Genomic DNA, 17,362 nt, shown 5'->3' with positions numbered 1-17,362 from the left:
GGCAGGGCTGCACCCCCACCACCCCCCGCAAATGAAGGGATTGCTATGAACTGAACAAGGAGGGGAATCGGAAGCTCTCCACCCTGGGATTCTACCCACTGGCCCTCATCCTGGCCTCCGGGAAACAGATTCCTCTTTCCCCGCTTCCCCTCCCTCCTTCTTCCCTCTCTCCCTCCCTCCTTCAAACATTGAGTGAGTGCTTGCTTTGTTTCAGGGCACTCAGGAATAAAACGATGAACCAGATCCAGGGCCAACCTGAGGGAACCCATCTAATCCAGATTAGCATACAATGCTGTTCAGCCAGGTCAAGGCCACGTCAGGCATTACCAATCGACCGCAGCACGCTTTCCCCAGGAGCCTGGGCTCGGCCTTGCTGCTCCGCACAGAGCCCCAGGCAGCCAGTTCTCACCAGCTGGAGTTCCATACTAGGGAAGCTCTTCGCTGTGCCTGGCCCCAAACTTCCCACTTTCCCATAACAATTCCAGCATTTAAAAACAGCAGAATTCCCCTCTGCTCATTCCCGGGGGTCATTTCTTCTTCACGGTGGGGGGTGGGGAGAGAATGGCGTTGGCGGCTTCAGCTCCTGACCCCAGTTGGCTGTTGAGTCAACCTTGCGGTTAGGAGGCTGAGCACAGTTCCTGTAGACAGCAAGACCCCATTTGAGTCTTATCACTGCCCCCTTCCGAGCCTCCGCTTCGGGATGAATTTTCTATGACTCCCATAACAAACGACCACAGATGTAGTGGCATAAAATAAGCCGAATTCGTTATCTCGCACTTACGAAGGTCAGAAGTTCAAAATGAATCTGACGGAGCTAAAATCCAAGCGTTGGGGGCGCCTGGGTGACTCTGTCGGTTAAGCGTCTGACTTCGGCTCAGGTCGTGATCTCACAGTGCGTGAGTTCGAGCCCCGCATGAAACGAGGGGGGGGGGGGCTGTTGGCGTTGAGCCTGCTTCGGATCCTCTGTCCCTCTGTGTCTCTGCTCCTCCCCTGTTTGTTCCCTCTCTCTCTTTCAAAAAGAAACGTTTTTTGAAAAGTTAAAATCAAAGCATCAGCGGAGTTGTAATCTTTCTGAAGGCTCCGAGTGGGAATTAATTTCCTTGCCTTTTCAGGCTCCTGGAGGCCATTCCCACACCTCGGCAGCCCCGCTCTTCATCCTTCCAATCTCTGCTTCCATTTTGCCTCTGACTTTCTGACTGCTGTGGTCTGAAATTTCTGTCCCCCTCAAAATCATACGTGGCATTGCTAACCCCCAAAGATGGTTTTTGGAGGCGGGGCCTTTGCAAGGTGGTGCTTAGGTCATGAAGCCAGAGCCCTCGTGAAGAAAGGGATCAGCCTCCTTATAAAAGAGGCTCCTGAGAGCTCCCGGGCCCCGCCCCTCCAGCCAGGTGAGGACACAGAGAGAAAGTGGCAATTGTGAATCAGGAAGAGGAACCGCAGCTGAAAGTGAAAGTGCCAGCACCTTGCCCTTAGACTTCCAGCTGCCAGAACTATGAGGGGGAAAAAATTGCTGTTGTTTATGAGCCACTCAGCATCTGGTGTTTGGTTATAGCAGCCTGACTAGATGAAGTCATTGACCTTCTAGCTCCCTGTTATTAGGGCCTTAGTGATTACTTCAGGCTGGCTTGGATAATCCAAGAAAATGTCCCCATCTAGAGATCTGTATCAACATCACATCCACAGTGTCCCTCTTGCTGTGTAAGATAATGTTCAGAGCTCCTGAGGCTTGGAGTGTGGACACCTCCGGGGGCCGTCATTCTGTCCACCACAGGTTCCTGACCTGTGACGTGAGATATCAATAACCTACCTCGCTGACCCGTGGGAGAAGATTATGTGAGACAATTCGTGTGGGGCGCTGGGCAGAGTGCCTGGCATAGAAAAAAGCACTTGCCACCCTGCACTTACTGGGAGAAATTGACATTGACATTCCCAGAAGCAGCCGCTGGAGAGAGCCCAGCATCCTGACCCCTGACCTTGGCCCCATATTCCCCCTCTGCTCTTCCTTCAGGGGCCCCTCTGTCCAGACGTGACCGGGGGGTCATGAAATCCCTGCAAAATGTCAAGTTTGTACTTTCTGAGGCTCTGCTCTGTATCAGCCCCCGCCCCCCAGCCCCCCCATCTCTAGGCTTTCAGAGCGATCGCCTGCTTTTTATATAGAAGTGGTACCAGCACAGGCAGCAGCAGAAGTACAGAACTTGTTAGGGTAGTTAGTTAATTAGTTAGTTAGTTAGTTAGTTAGTTAGTTAGTTTCCGCCCCAGACTAAAGCAGAAAGTCTGGGGTGGGGCCGTGTACTCTGGGTTTTTGGGGGCCCCGCAAAGGATGCCAATGCCTCCTTAAGTTTGAGAACCCTGGGCTGGAGCATTTCAAGTACCCACACCTGCAAGGTGGATACAAGGTAGCCCCGCGGCACAGGTGTGGTTGCGGCTCAGGGAGGTGAGTGGGAGGATCAGCCCGTGCAGGTAGGAGGAGGTAGAGCGCAGGTCAGAACCTGAGTGGAGCTGGTGCTCTTTCTACATCACTGTACACCTCCACCCTCACAGTGGCCCTGGACTCAGGGCCACCCCACGCCCAAGGTGCTCCAGGGAAAGCTTCACCCAGCCGCTCCCAGGGCACAGCCCAAGCCCAGGGACCTCTCTCTCTTCGCCTGTTGTGTGTTATTTTGGGCAGGACCCTGCGTTCAGTTCCAGTTTCAGATGCTGATAACTTATACTCGAGTGTAAATGACTGATAGCGCCGTCGGGGTTTACATGCTCCTTTTCAGGGGCTGCCTGTGGTAACCAGGAAGGAAGAGAGTTCATGGTGGGATTTCACTGGGCTGGGCCTGTCTGGAGGAACCGTGTGTGTTTGGGTGGGAGGGCTATGGACTTCCCAAGTGCAGGCAGAATGGTCTTGTGGGAACAGCACAGGGCACTGCTATGGCTAGGTCATGGTCAGCACCGCCTCGTGACCTTGGGTAAATCATTTCATTCCCTACGCTATCATTTTCTTTCCTGGAAACGGGCATGATTCCTGCATGGAATTCCATGGAGATAACTTGAATCAGGGCACCCTTTCCTCTCTAGAGTGTTCTGGTAGGCTGCCGTGAGCTGGGCCCAACCGGGCAGAGTTGTCACACCTTACAAAGTAGGCAGGCCCCTTCCTGGGACAACTCCTTGTGCCCACACATCCATGTCACCTGCCAGAGGAATGGCCGGGGTCACAGTGCCTAGCATCCCTGCTTCTGGAAGGCTTCTCTGATGCCAGCCTGAGCCCTGAGCTCTGGTTGCGTAGAGCGCCCTGCGCAGGCAGTCAGGAGCCCGGGGTCTGGTCCTGGCTTCGCAGCTGACTCACTGTGTGACCTGCCTGGTTCCCTGTCCCTCTCTGGGTCTGTGGCCTTGCCTGGAGGATGAATGGGATGTGCGAAGGCCCGGAAGCCACCCTTGCTCAGTTACCATCCCCTGGATCCCTTAGCAGCCATGCCTGTCCTCCGGGATGCGGCAACGCAGGACAGCCTGCTGAGGTGCTCCCACAGCCTCGTGCGAGATGTGCGGTGCTCTCCCCTGCGTGACTGTTCTTCGGGGGAAGGGCCCTGTGTTTGAGCCTCCTCGTGCTTCCTTCAGCCTTGCACTTAGTACTGAGCTCTGCGTCCTATCGTGCTCAGGAAAGACCTGCTGATAAATCCCCAAAGCCCTTGGCTTTGCCCTGTTATTTTGAGAGAGAGAGAGAGAGAGAGCAAGCAGGTGAGGGACAGAGAGAGAGGGAGACGGACCACAAGCAGGCTCTGCACTGTCCTCACGGAGCCTGATGTGGGGCTCAAACCCACGAACCGTGAGAGCATGACCTGAGCCGAAATCAAGAGTGAGACACCTGACCGACGGAACCACCCAGACGCCCCCAGGAGAGTCCTTTTCTTTCGAGGTGCCATCTCCTCCAGGAAGCCTTCCCAGATGCCACATGCCTACCATTGTGCCTCTCACCCTTTTCCCCTGGCTCCAGTCACCCCTCCCTTTCAGATTCATTCCTAGAACCGTGCCTGGCACACCCAATAAATAGGGGGTTGAATTCACTGGGATTATGGTCTAAGGGGAGAGAGATGAAGAGAGAGGCCAGAGTCTTTGCAGGGATGGGGGACACAGCTGGAAGGGGTTCTGCCTCAGGAAGGCCTGCAGATGGCAAACAGCTGGCCGGGGGTGGCCGTGACTCACCCCTCCCCTGCACGATGGGGGTGCTGCCGACAGGCTGCGACGAGTCCAAAGGCCTAGAGGAATTTTGATAAGGGTAACAGAAGCCCTGGAGTATTTCTAGAATGCACGAGGTTAAGGGTGTGGGGAGCAGAGTCAGGGCAAAACTGCCCGATTATGTTACTCATTTATTTATTATTATTATTATGGTTTCTTTTTTTTTTTTTTGGCCTCGATAAAAAATTCACATGGTACAAAATTCAAAAGGTACAAAGGGGACACAGTGAAAAGTCATCTTCCCCTTCCTGCCACCCAGCCAGAAGGCCTGTGTTTTCCAGTGGCTTCTGCATTCTGGTCTTTTCTTCCCTTTCTCATACAGGGACGCATGTCAGCCACACTTTCCTTTATTCCTTCACGTGGCCTTGAAAGGATTTCATATTGACACACAAAAAACTTCCTCGTTTTTTTTTTTAACATTCGTCTGTGTTTAGGGTTGTTACATAAAGTGCCGGAGGCTCAGCTGGATTTGAATTATTGGATCTTCAGAGAAAGAACAAATCACTTTAGTATAAGTTTGTCTTATGCAACATTTGGGACATACTTATACTAAAAGAAACAACAACCACCCTATTTGTTTTCTAATCTGAAATTCACATTTAACCAGGAATCCCATGGTTTCATTTGCCAAATCTCGCTGTATTTCATGAGGATTCCTTACAATTAAGTCTTTGGAAACTTCAGGAATCTGGGACCTGGTGGGCATCCACTCCCTGGCCTTTGGGTCCCGCGCTAGATTTTCATCTCCAGTCTCCCTTACCAAGATAAGAAATGAAAGCCTCTTTGAATCATCTGATCCACCTCCACTTGTCTGAGGCTCAGAGAGGGAAATGACTCACACACGATCACACAGCCAGTCAGGGCGGAATGAGGCTCGCCATTCCCGTCTCCCTCAGCCGGTTTTTTTCTCATGCTGCTCAGTGTGGTATACTCAGTGTGGGGGTCGTGAGTTGTAAGCCTAAGCTTTTGGAACATGCACAGACACTCAGGGAGCCAGAGACCAAGGGCTCCACGTTCACAGAGCACTGTTGAGCCCTGCTCCCCGGCAGGGAGAATTTCCAGTATGGGCCTGATCCCCACAACACCTGGCTAATGGTAATAATGATAATATTAATAATAATGGCTATCACTGTCAGGTACCTACTGTGCCGGGTGTTCAACCAGTTTGTCCCTTTTGAGCCCCATAGTAGCCAGGCGTGAGGAGTCAGAGAAGTCCTGTTCACCCAGCTGGACACTAAGGCCCAGAAAAGGTAAGTCATTTCATCAGTCGCCAAGATCCCCCAACCACGAAGTGGCAGTGCTAGGGTTTTAACCCAGATATGTTTTTTAATTGTTTTAATGTTTTATTTATTTTTGAGAAAGAGACAGAGCGTGCGTGGGGGAGGGGCAGAGAGCGAGGGAGACACAGAATCTGAAGCAAGTTCCAGGCTCTGAGCTGTCAGCGCAGAGCCGGACGCGGGGCTCGAACCCAGGAACTGCGAGATCATGGCCTGAGCCGAAGTCAGCTGCTTAACCGACTGAGCCACCCAGGCGCCCCAACCCAGATATATTTGACTCTGAGGCTCAAACCCTTTACACTGGGACTGTGAACACTCATCAATGTATTTGTGCCATTTTTTTTTTTCAGGTGAGAAAACGAGAGTACGTGGGACAAGCCCTCTCCCTGAGGCCACTTTGGTTTTACAAGGGCCCACAAGATGAAGGCCAGACTCTCACTGGTCCCTTGCTTGACCTTTGATGATGGCCATGAGCCTGCCCGGGCCTGTTTCTCCAGGCTTACCCCCTGCGGTCTGGCTACCTCCCCTTCCTTGCCTCTATTACTTCCACGCTTTGACGCTGTGGTCAAGCGGGAAAAGTCAGGTGGAAGAACTGGGTACTTCACTTACTAGTAGTTACCTGCTGTGTGACCTTGGGCAAGTCACTTATCGTCTCTGAGTCTCCCTTTCCTCAGCCATAAAGTGAAGACAGTCATGCCTAAGTCTCAGCCTCAGGCCTGCCCACCTCCCTGGAGATTAATGTGCATTGTTGGAAGGAAGAAAGGGGGTACTTATTGTGTCCCCACCTTAGGCTAGACGCTGTATGAAACACTGGGGACATGGGGGAAGGGCAGGCACCGTCGCCGCTTTCCTGGAGATTTTTCTCCAAGGGCTGCGGATGTGATTGATTGCAGCAGGAGGTTAAGTAGCTGGGGCTTTGTCACCAAGGGCAGGATTTTCCCCAAGCCTGTGGCCCTTGGTCAGGAAGGAGGGCAGGGAGTTACCCTAATCTGACCAGAGAGGAAAGGAGACTTGCCCCTTGTCCTGTCGCTCAGCTTCAAGGGTCGGAGCCTGGCTTTGCCCCCCAGGGTCTGCTTTTCCAGGCCACCCGGCTCTCTCTTAGCACTTCGCAGTCACAGAGAGAGCGCTCAGGAAGGGGAGACGGNGGGGTGCGCTGGGCCTCTCCCCTCCCAGGTCTGGGGGATGCGTGACGGAGCACACAGCCCGGTACCTAGTCCGGCCCCAGCTCCGCCCTGCCGGCCTCTCACACCCAGTACAGCGCCCAGGACAGCCGCCGCCCTCAGGGAGCAGAAGCGGGAAGCGGGCGGGCGGCGGGAGGGGAAGGCGGGTCAGAGACCTGAACCAGCGGCCCATTCCTTCCAGCCTCCATTGTTTTCTTAAGAAACCTTGTGAATTGTGCATTCCACTCCCTAGCAGATCTGTGTTTTAATATAACGTGATTCCGGGAGCGCCTGGGTGGCTTAGTCGGTTAAGCGTCCGACTTTTCGCTTAGGTCATGATCTCGCGGTTCGTGGGTTCGAGCCCCGCGTCGGGCTCTGTGCTGACTGCCAGCTCGGAGCCTGGAGCCTGTTTCGGAGTCTGTGACTCCCTCTCTCTCTGACCCTCCCCTGCTCACGCTGTCTCTCTCTCTCTCTCCGAGAAATAAATAAAGCATTTAAAAAAAATTATAAATATATATATATAACGTGATTCTGACCCCCCAGTGGGGGGAATATATACATATATATAAAATCATGATATATATATATGTATAATCGTGATATGTACGTCATGATTCCCTCTCTTCCTCACAGGAAGGCCACAGTGAATGTGACTGCAGAGAGCATACCGTTCCTGACTGTGGCCCAGAAGTGTCCCCACCAACCCCCACACAAGACACCCATCCCTGCGCACAGACTTCCCCTCCACCCCTCTCAGAGCCTGCCCCTACCAAGTCCCCAGAACCACAACCATCTATTTCTGAGGCTGCCTCGGTTTATGACAGCTGCCTCTGTGGCCCCAGGCCCCAGCCCAGGCTCAGGCCAGTATGTTGACCACCTAGAAAACTGAGATCAGGAAGGAATGGGCAGGTGGCCTTGTGGGTGGGGCCGGGGGCTGTGGTGAGCGGAATACTGGCCTCCCAGTGAAGGCCACATCCTAATCCCGGACACCTGTGAATACATTACCTTAAATGGGCAAAAGGAACTTCCACAGGTGTGGGTGAGTTCAGGCTCCGGAGATGGGGAAATGTCAAGTCACACCTGCCCTTCCCGACGGCCTGCCTTGCAGATTTCGGACTTGCCTAGCCAGCTCCTACCATTGCATAAGCCTTACAATCAATCGATTGTGAGTTCCTTACAATCGGTCAACTAATTAATATATACGTGCCCTACTGGTTCCCTTTCTCCAGTTGAATCCCGAGGCCAACGGGAGCTAAGCAAACACAGGAGTTGGGGGCTGGGGGGTGGGGCAGCAGAGCTGAGGAATGAGGGGGGCGGGGGAGGGAAGAACAAGGCCTGGAACAGAGCTGGGAGGAGGTCAAGGTCTCAGGGAAGCAAGCAGGCCTACACGTAGGGGCTGGGAGAGAAAGGCCAAGCTGTGCAGCCACCCTGGGGCCTGGGGATGCAGCAGGAGGTAAGGCGCAGACCCTTCCCTCCTGGGGCGCATTGCCTCCCCCTCCCCGGGGTGCTGGCAAGCGCAGTGTCTGGCTCCTAATAGTCACTGAGCAAATAAGAGGAGACCAAGCCCGGCCAACAGGGGCCCCTAGATGAGGCATTTGACAAAGAAGATCTGAGAACAGAGAACGGGAGGGAAGGGGGGGCAGCCCACCCACACGCCTCATCCACACCCCTCGGTAGCCACTGTGGCCCTGGGAGGGCGAGCTCTGTCCCTGCCTCCCCCCCCCCATAACTTGCCTTTTTAAGGGCAGGCCCCTCCTCCCCGTAGGGTAATCAGAGCCAGGATATCTGCCCCGGGTGGAGACCTCCATTTCCCCTCAGACCTCTCCTGGACTGTGGTTTTAGCAAACAATTTGGATCCTTCCAGAGCCTGGGATAGGAGGCCTTGACCCCTTCCTTCTCAGTGGGGCTAAGAAACGCTCCACATTCCTGAGTCAAGAGGCCGGGCCATTCCTCTCCCTTAGCCCAGGGGCAGCGGCCCAGAGGAGCAAAATTAAGTCTGAACGCAGACACCCCTCGCGGGCTCCCAGCTCCTGCGGCTGCCAGCGCCCGCGGACGTGCTGTCCCACAGCCACGTACATCTGCACAGCCCCGTCTGCGGGCCAGTGGGCTGAAGCCCCACTCCTTAGGCCCCGGGGGCAGGAATGTAGAACAAATTCCTGGGGCTTCCCGCCCTGAAGGCTGGGCTCCTGTCTTCAGAGCTGCCCAGAGGAGGGCCCTGCCTGATTCCTGGGAGTCTCCCCAGGAGACTCTCCGTACGGATTTCTTCTTGGCGGAGGGAGAGCAGGACAGGACAGGGGGGCGACACGTAGGGCATCTGAGAAGGTCTCCGTGAGGGGCCACACCTGCGTGGTGAATAGGGCGCTTGGAGACTGTGCCCTGGGGAGCCAGCGATGTGAGCTGGTATTCACTCCTCAGTAACCTTACAACTAGACTCTGATCACACGCTTATGTCACAGATGAGATGGCTGAAGCCCAGAGAGGGCAAGGAACTTGTCCAAGGCCACACAGCAGATACGTGCAGGGGCTAGTTTTGGGACTTCAGAGTCCTGCTGGTAAACAGTAGGTACACCGCCTCACGGGAGCGGGGAGGAGAAAGAAAGGCCCAGAAGGGGAAGCGAACTCCTTAAGTACTTTAGGAAAACAACCTCTGTCTCCCAAGACTGTGGAACACCGGGAAGACGGGAGGCTGGACAGGTCGGCAGGGGCCAGGTCAGGAGGGACCTCAGAGGCCAGAGTGAGGAGTTTCCACTCCATTATGTCCTGTCTATTGGGCTTCCAGGGAGAGTTTGCTTGGAGAAAAGTTTTGCTACTAATAAATATATCGGAAACCACAGGATTAGCCCACTTCCAAAGCCCTCCGATGGCAGTAAGGTAGCACTAAGGACCCTGGCACATCCTCATGTAGCACATCCTAATCAGCCCCCAAGAAGTCATTCCTCCCTCCTCTTCCCCTGTCTCTCCCTCCACTCCCCTCTCTGCTTTGGGGTATGGTGCACCCTGCCCCCTCCACTCCCCTAGATTAAAAATCCCCAAGAAGGTAGAGCTCACATCTAAATCCTCTGCATGTCCCTCCAGAGCACTAACTCCATGTTGGCGTGATCTTGACCTCAGTCTCCTTATCTGTAAAATGGGTTAACAACACTAACACCCTCCCCCACCCCAAGATTGTTGGGGAGATTAAATGAGATAGGGGCATGTTAAACCCCATGGTAAACAGAAAAACGGCCCCCTAAGATGGTCATTAGGATATTCCGATCCCTGGAACCTGTAAACAGTTGGGCTGCCTGCAAAGGGAAATTCAAGTTGCAGATAAGTTAAGGTGGCTCATGAGTTGACCTTAAAACAGGGAGATTATCCTGGGTTACCCAGTGCAATCCCTTAACCGAGAGGGAGACATCCTAATTGTTGTTGCAGTGGATGCTGGTCAGAGAAGGTGGAGGGAAGGGCCGCGAGCCAAGGAGTGTGAGCAGCCTCCAAAACTTGGAAGGAGGCAAAGAAAAGCCTTCCCCCCAGAGCCTCCAGAAGGAACAGAGCCCTGCGGACACCTAGCCGCTGTGCAGGGAGGTCAGGGCTGGACTTGTGACCCCCGCAGCTGTGAGATAATCCATGTGTGTGGTTTGAAGCCGGGCTCCTGGTCCAGGGCTGGTCCTTTCCTGTCTCCTGGGTCTTTAGTCCCCCATCCTCTGTGTCTCTGCAGTAAGCAGGCCTTTTACACCCATTTCATTCAAGATGAAACCGGCTGGGAGGGGTCACGTGACATGTCCAAGGTCACGCATGCGGCAGGGTGGACATGGAACCAGAAATCAGGCCTCTGGCTCTGACCCCTGGGTGCTGATGCACCACATTTTCTCTCCAAAGCCTTGCCCAGTAGATGTAAAAATGGAGTAATTGTCGTGTAAATCCTTGGGGGGTGGTTCTTATCCTCCGGGCTGCCCAGGAAGCCCCTGGCTCTCCCCCCCCGCCCCCCCTGCCCAGCAAGCTTCAGTTCTTGCCAGTCCCCAGCCCTCAGCTCCTTACCCTGTGTCCTTCTGTCTTTCCGGAAAGAGATTGGACTGTGACCTTTGACACTTCTCTCCAGCTCCCCCCCCATNTGTTCTTGGAGCTCCTCAAAAGTGGGATACTCTATCCGGCACAGGCTGCCCAGGCGGACAGAGTGGGAGGGAAGCTGTGTCCCCGGCAGCCAGCTGACGGGTCAGAGGGGAAACTGCACTTCCTGCTGGGCCCCTGGGAAGCTTGCGTCTCCCAGAGGCCAGCTGGGTCCTTGCTTGAACTCCAGGGAGATGAGAAGGCAGGGAAAGGAGGGGGGAGGCAGGGAGAGGAGGAAGGACGGGCAAAGGGGAGAGAGGCAGTGGGAGATGGGAGAGAGAGCCAGAGACAGAAAGTAGCAGAAGAGAGAGGGTCAGATGCACAGAAAAAGAAGCAAGAGAAAAGCGCCAGAGAAACAGGAGAGGGGGAGCAAGTTAGACCCCCCCAGAGACAAAATGGTAAGTGCGAGAGTTCGAGAAAGAGGCCCAGACAAACCACCCAGGATACCTGGACCTTGCAGACCTTCTCTGGGTTTTCTGTGTGTCTGGGGCGGGAAGGCTGTGAAGCTCTGGGGAATTGCCGGGACAGCCTATTTGAAAGTTCCTGGCACATCTAGGGGCCCAGCGCAGGGTGGTGAACCTCATTCCTTTTGGCCACTTCTCTACCACCTTGCTTTTTGATCCAAAAGAATCCTTGCCTTCGTTTGTTTGTTCGTTTGTTTGTTTGTTTGGATCTGACAGCGCAGAGCCTGCTTAGGATTCTCCCTCCCTCCCTGTGGCTCTGCTCCCCACGCTCCCCCCCTCAATACAATTTTTAAATAAGTAAAGTACTCCAATCTTGCTCGAGTATCACAACTCACATTCAAGATACTAAAGAACAATGGGAGAGAATAAAATCAAAGACAAAGTTGGGAGAGTGGTGTAGCAGGCAGAAGCCATTTGGTGTGGGTAGGGAAGGCTTTCTTGAGGGAAGTTACTGAATTTCACCTGTAAAGATAAGTGTATTCATTGAGACGTTCTCTTTTGCAAGTGACAGGGACCCAACTCAGTTGGCTTAAAGAAATAACAAGATACAATTGATTGACTCACATGAGTGGAATGTCCAGGGGTGGATGACCAGTTTCAGGCATGGCTGGATCCAGGTGCTCAAGTGAGCAAGATCATGAAGGCTTTGTCTCCATCCATCTCTGTTTTCCCCCTATTGGGTCCATCCCAAAGTGGGTCCTTTCTGCACAGTGACACCAATTGTCCCCAAAGCTAAAGTATCAGTGTAGCGAACTCAGTAAAGTCTAGAGCGAACTCCAAATTCACCATCTTGGGACACATGTTTGTCCTTGAACCTATTGCCTATGGGCACACAAATGGAGGATTCTGATTGGCTGGATTCAGGGTCATTTTTCATACTCTGGAGCCAACCTCATGTGAACGAAATAGACCAACAGTGAGATGGAGATGGCTCCCCCCAAGGAAACTGGGTTGTGTTATCAGGGGATGAAGAAGGGGATTCTGGGAAGGGAAAAAGCAACATGCGCCTGCTTCCCCTGGGGGAATAAGAAGAGGGCATTTCAGGAGGAAAGAAGGATGTACTGCTGCATAACATAACACAAACTCACAAACTGACATAACATAACACAACGCACATTTATGGGGTGCCTGGGTGGCTCAGATGGTTAAGCACCGACTGCGGCTCAGATCACAGTCTCACAGTTCGTGTGTTCAAGCCCTGCATCAGGCTCTGCACTGAGCTCAGAGCCTGGAACCTGCTTTGATTCTGGGTCTTCATCTCTCTCTACCCCTCCCCCACTTGCACTCTCTGTCTTTCTCTCTCTAAAATGAAATAAATGCTTAGAAAAAGAGCAAAAAACAATTCCTTTTAAACACACACACATAGGGGCACCTGGGTGGCTTAGTCAGTTAAGCGTCCGACTTTTGCTTGGGTCATGATCTCGCGGTTCGTGGGTTCGAGCCCCGCGTCGGGCTCTGTGCTGACTGCCAGCTCAGAGCCTGGAGCCTGTTTCAGAGTCTGTGACTCCCTCTCTCTCTGACCCTCCCCTGGTCACGCTGTCTCTCTCTCTCCTAGAAATAAACACACACACACACACACACACATACGCACACACAGACTTATTGGGGCACCTGGGTGGCTCAGTTGGTTAAGCATCCAACTTCAAGACCAAAAAACAATTCCTTTAAAAACACACATTCACACACATTGGGGCGCCTGGGTGGCTCAGTCAGTTAAGCATCCGACTTCAGCTCAGGTCATGATATCATGGCTCACGAGTTCAAGCCCCGCATCGGGCTCTGTGCTGACAGCTTGGAGCCTGGAGCCTGCTTCGGATTCTGTGTCTCCCTCTCTCTGCCCCTCCTCCACTTGCGCTCTGCCTTTCTCTCTCAAAAATAAATTACAATTTAAACACACACACACATTATGAACTTACAGTTTCTATGGGTCAGGAGTATGGGCACGGCTTCAATAGCAGCCCAAGGTCTCACAAGGTGACAAAATGTTGGCTGGAGCTACAGTCTCATCCTGGCCTTGAGTGGGGAAGAGTCCACTTCAAAGTTCCCACAATTGCTGGCAGAATTCAGTTCCTCGCTGTTCTCAGACCAAGGGCCTCGTTTCTCTACTACTTGTCCCCAGGAAGCCTCCCTTGGTTCCTCCCCGAGTCTGACTCTCCGCCTCGTCAAAGCCAGCAAGGACGGAGCCTCCTCACCAGAAGGCTGTGTGTAATGGAGTCACATACGCGTGGTCACGTACACACCTTGGCACATTTGCCACAGTCGGTTGGTTAGAAGCAAACCGTAGCCCTATCCACCCTCAGGGGGAGGGGATCACACAAGAGTGTGAACTCCAGGAGGAAGGATCGTGGGGCTGCCCTAGAGTTCTGCCGCCACAGATGCGGAGCAGTGGCCTAGGGTTGAGATTCAAGGTCAGCAGGCAGAGGATACTCAGGAAGACACACACGGGCCCTGACAACAGGTGGCTCTGCTCTTATACCATAAGCTCTGAAGGGTAGGAAATCGCGTCTTGTTATCTGTGATTTTCCCACCCAGCTCCTGGCCCATAGTAGGGCCTTAGCGATACCATGTTGGATTGAATTGTTGAGCTGAATGATGTGTCCAGACTCTCAAGCATTCATTCACCAACGCATTAATCCAGCCGGCGTTTATGAGCCCCTCACGGGCACCAGCTCCTGTGTCAAGGGCTGGGACACAGGGTGGAAAAGGGACAGAGCTTTGCCCCCACTGGAAGGATCCCATTGGTTATGGTTTGTAGCCTGTGAGGACATTCACATACTCTGTGTGTGGTCCTGGTATGCGGATGTTGAAGAGACTGAGGTTCAGAAAGATAAAGACTATATGCATGGCCTCTGGACTCCCTCTCCAGTGCTCACTCCTGGGACCATGCTACCTGGCTTCCGTTGGGCCCACTGCTCAGGACACGTTCCTTCGTCTAGCTCAGAGTTTGAGAGGTGCCCAGGGGTGGCCTCTCGTGGGACTGGGGTGTCCTCCCTGGAGAAGTGGCTTGGGGCCACGGGAGCTGGGGAGGGGTCTGACGTGGGTCCTCCACCCCCGCCACAGGCCCGATAAGAAAGTGACCACAATCCTTTTTGGGTCGCTTTCTCGGTCAAAACAGGAACATGGGCTTGAGTGAAAAGGAAAGATATGGAGAGAACGGCCACCAAGTGACTTGGTCCACACGGAGGCTGGGGACAGCAAGTTATCGTCTCAGGCTCCCTCCTGGGGTCTCGGTTCATGAGGTTTCCTCTCCAGCTGTGCTCCTGTGTTTACTCCCTTCCTTTTCAAAGTACACTTATGGCTCGAGGGAGGCCCCGCACGGCGCAGCTCTTACCTGCCTGCCTCCCGGGCCCAGGGCTTATTTATTTGGTATTTGGGGATTCTCGCTCTCCTGGAATTCTGAGATGATGATTTGAATACAAGTCATTTGTTTGGATAAAGTTCCCAGGCAAATTAGAGAAGGGGAGAGGGGACGGTGAGACCAGGAAGGCATAACAAGGACAAACTGGGTGCTGTCAAATGGGCTTCCACTGGGGGCCCCTGGGAACCCGTGCAGAATGCACACAGCCCAGCCATTCTGCCCAAGGGGCGAAGGCGCCCGGTCGCTTCCCGACCAGCTCGGATCAGAGGGTGTTTGTTTCTCTGCACTTCCGGCCTCCCCTGACCTCAGGTAGAGCCCTCCAGGGAGGGGATGCGGATGCTGTCACCTGCAGGAGTCATCCCACCGGGGCCACAGCACCCCTGCTAATCGTGTCTGTGTCAGGGTGAGTTTGGGGAACAAAAGATTTCGCTGTGAAACATAAAACTTGGAAAACCCATGATACAAGCCCAAACCCCCGTGTCACAGGTGGGCTGATGGAGTCCTAGTGATGGCCAGGGATTCGCTGCCGAGTTAAGGACAGAACCAGAACTAGAGCCCAGGATCCAGGTCTCCAGTCTGGGAGTCCAGCATTTTTTTTTTAAAGTAATCTTTACACGGAACATGGGGCTCGAACCCACAACCCTGAGATCAAGAGTTGCATGTTCAACTGACTAAGCCAGCCAGGTGCCCCCACCCCTTTTTTACTTCTAACATTTAAGTTTATTTATTTATTTATTTTGAGAGAGAGAGAGAGAACATGAGTAGGGAAGGGGCAGAGAGAGAGAGGAAGAGAAACAATCCCAAGCAGGCTCCATGCTGTCAGTGCAGAGCCCTACACAGGGCTCGAATTCACAAACCATGAGATCATGACCTGAGCCGAGATCAAGAGTTGGACACCCAACCAACTGAGCCACCCAAGTGCCCCTTAACTTTTAATTAAAAAACATTTTTTTAACATTTGTTTATTTTTGAGAGGGGGGAGCGCACGCGCGTACACACACACACACACACACACACACACACACACACACGAGTGGAGGAGGGGCAGAGAGACAGGGAGACACAGAATCCTAACAGGCTCCAGGCTCTGAGCTGTCAACACAGAGCCCGACGTGGGACTTGAACTCACAGACTGAGATATCATGGCCTGAGCCAAAGTCGGACACTCAACCGACTGAGCCACCCAAGCGCCCCAACTTTTAATTTTTGAAATAATTATAGATTCCCCCAACTTCTCCCCTGTTAACATCTTGCATCACTAAAGTTCAATATCAAAATAAGGAAATCGACATGAGTGGCATCCACAAAGCTTATCGGGATATTACCAGTGATACATGCATTCGTGTGCTTGTGCACGGGGAGCTTTATGCAATTTTATCACACGTGGAGCTTCATGTAACCACAACTGTAATCAAGACACTTAACGGTACCATCATCATGCGATGGCCCTTATGGCCACCGCCTGCTGCCCCTCGCTGGCCCCTGGTAGCTTCTGAGCTCCACCTACACAATGATGCTCACTCACAGACATTGTATAAGTGGAATCACTCAGCATGTAACCTCTTGAAATTGGCTTTTTTTTTCCCCACTCAGAATAATTTTCCTGAGGTTTAGCCGAGTTGTGTGTATTAATAGTTCATTTCTTTTTATTGCCGAATCATATTCCAGGGTGTGGATGTACCAGAGTTTTTGTAACCATTCACCCATCGAAGGATATTTGGCCATTTTTTGGGCTCCTATGAATAAAGCGCTGTGAACATTCACGTAGAAGCTACTGAGTTGTGGCAGACAGGATAATGGTCCCCGAAGGTGTCCACCTCCTGATCCCTGCAACCTGTGAATACGGTACCTTACATGGCAAAAGGGACTTTGCAGATGCGATTAAGGGCCTGAGTCCCTAAAGTTTTAGCCCGGCACATAGCTGCCCAACCAAAGACTACATTTCCCAGACTCCCTTGCAGCTACACGTGGTCACGTGGCTGGGTTGAGGCCAATAGATGTAAATAAATCTGCCGAGTGCCTTAGGAGGGTGGGCTGTCTTAGTGACCTAGTATTGAGTAACAGATGGCCCACAGCTTAGCAGCTTAAAAAAAAACCAGGCGTTTGGGGCTTCATGCATTTCGAGTGGGGCAGGAATCTAGGAATCGCTGAGCTGAGTGGTTCTGGCTCAGCGTCTCTTAGGAAGTTGCGGTCAAGATGTCCGAGGGGTCTGCGGGTGTCTGGATCCTGTACTGTCGCTGGAAGATCCTCTTCCAAGGTGGCCCCTTCACGTGGCCGGTGGTGGGAGGCCTCAGCTCCCTGTGTGGACCTCTCCACGGGGCACGCATGCTCTCATGACGCGGCAGCTGGCGTCCCCCAGAGCACGTGCCCCATGAGAGAGCAAGGCGCAAGCGTCAATGTCTTTTATGACCTAGCCTCAGAAGTCACACTGGTCTTCTCCCACATATCCCATTGGTCACACAGTCATTCCCGTTCAGTGTGGGAAGGGGGTGGGGGCGGGGCAGGGATCATGGGGCACAGCCTTGGAGGCTGGCTACCACATGTCCTTAATAGGAAAGGAATGTGTCAGCCCTTTCTCTCTCTCTCTCTTCTCCCGCTGCCTGGAATGACAAGCGGATTGCAGTTTTGTGGCTGAGGGCATGTGAGTAAGAGGGAAGACCGAGCTGTGGAATGAAAGGGGCCTGGCCGCTCGGCACAGGGGAGTTATAATGCCAGCACTGGACCACCTCCCTGGACTGTTAGGTGACAGAGAAATATGTCTCTGTCTCATTGAAGCAACGATATTTTCCACTCTGTTAC

General features: G+C 53.2%; 1 long non-coding RNA gene across 1 annotated transcript in view; it reads right to left on the bottom strand.

Annotated features, from left to right (window-relative positions):
* Nucleotides 1–847, bottom strand: part of LOC144229863 (uncharacterized) — a 3,209-nt gene extending 2,362 nt beyond the window's left edge. Inside the window, exon 1 of the long non-coding RNA XR_013334637.1 lies at nucleotides 782–847. This is a non-coding gene — a long non-coding RNA (uncharacterized LOC144229863). The remainder of the gene's footprint in view (nucleotides 1–781) is intronic.
* Between the last annotated feature and the right edge of the window lie 16,515 nt (nucleotides 848–17,362).

The sequence above is a fragment of the Crocuta crocuta genome, unplaced genomic scaffold (assembly GCF_008692635.1).
Source record: "Crocuta crocuta isolate KB4526 unplaced genomic scaffold, BGI_CrCroc_1.0 scaffold193, whole genome shotgun sequence".
NCBI lineage: Eukaryota > Metazoa > Chordata > Mammalia > Carnivora > Hyaenidae > Crocuta > Crocuta crocuta.
This window is presented reverse-complemented; position numbering and strand designations above follow the sequence as displayed.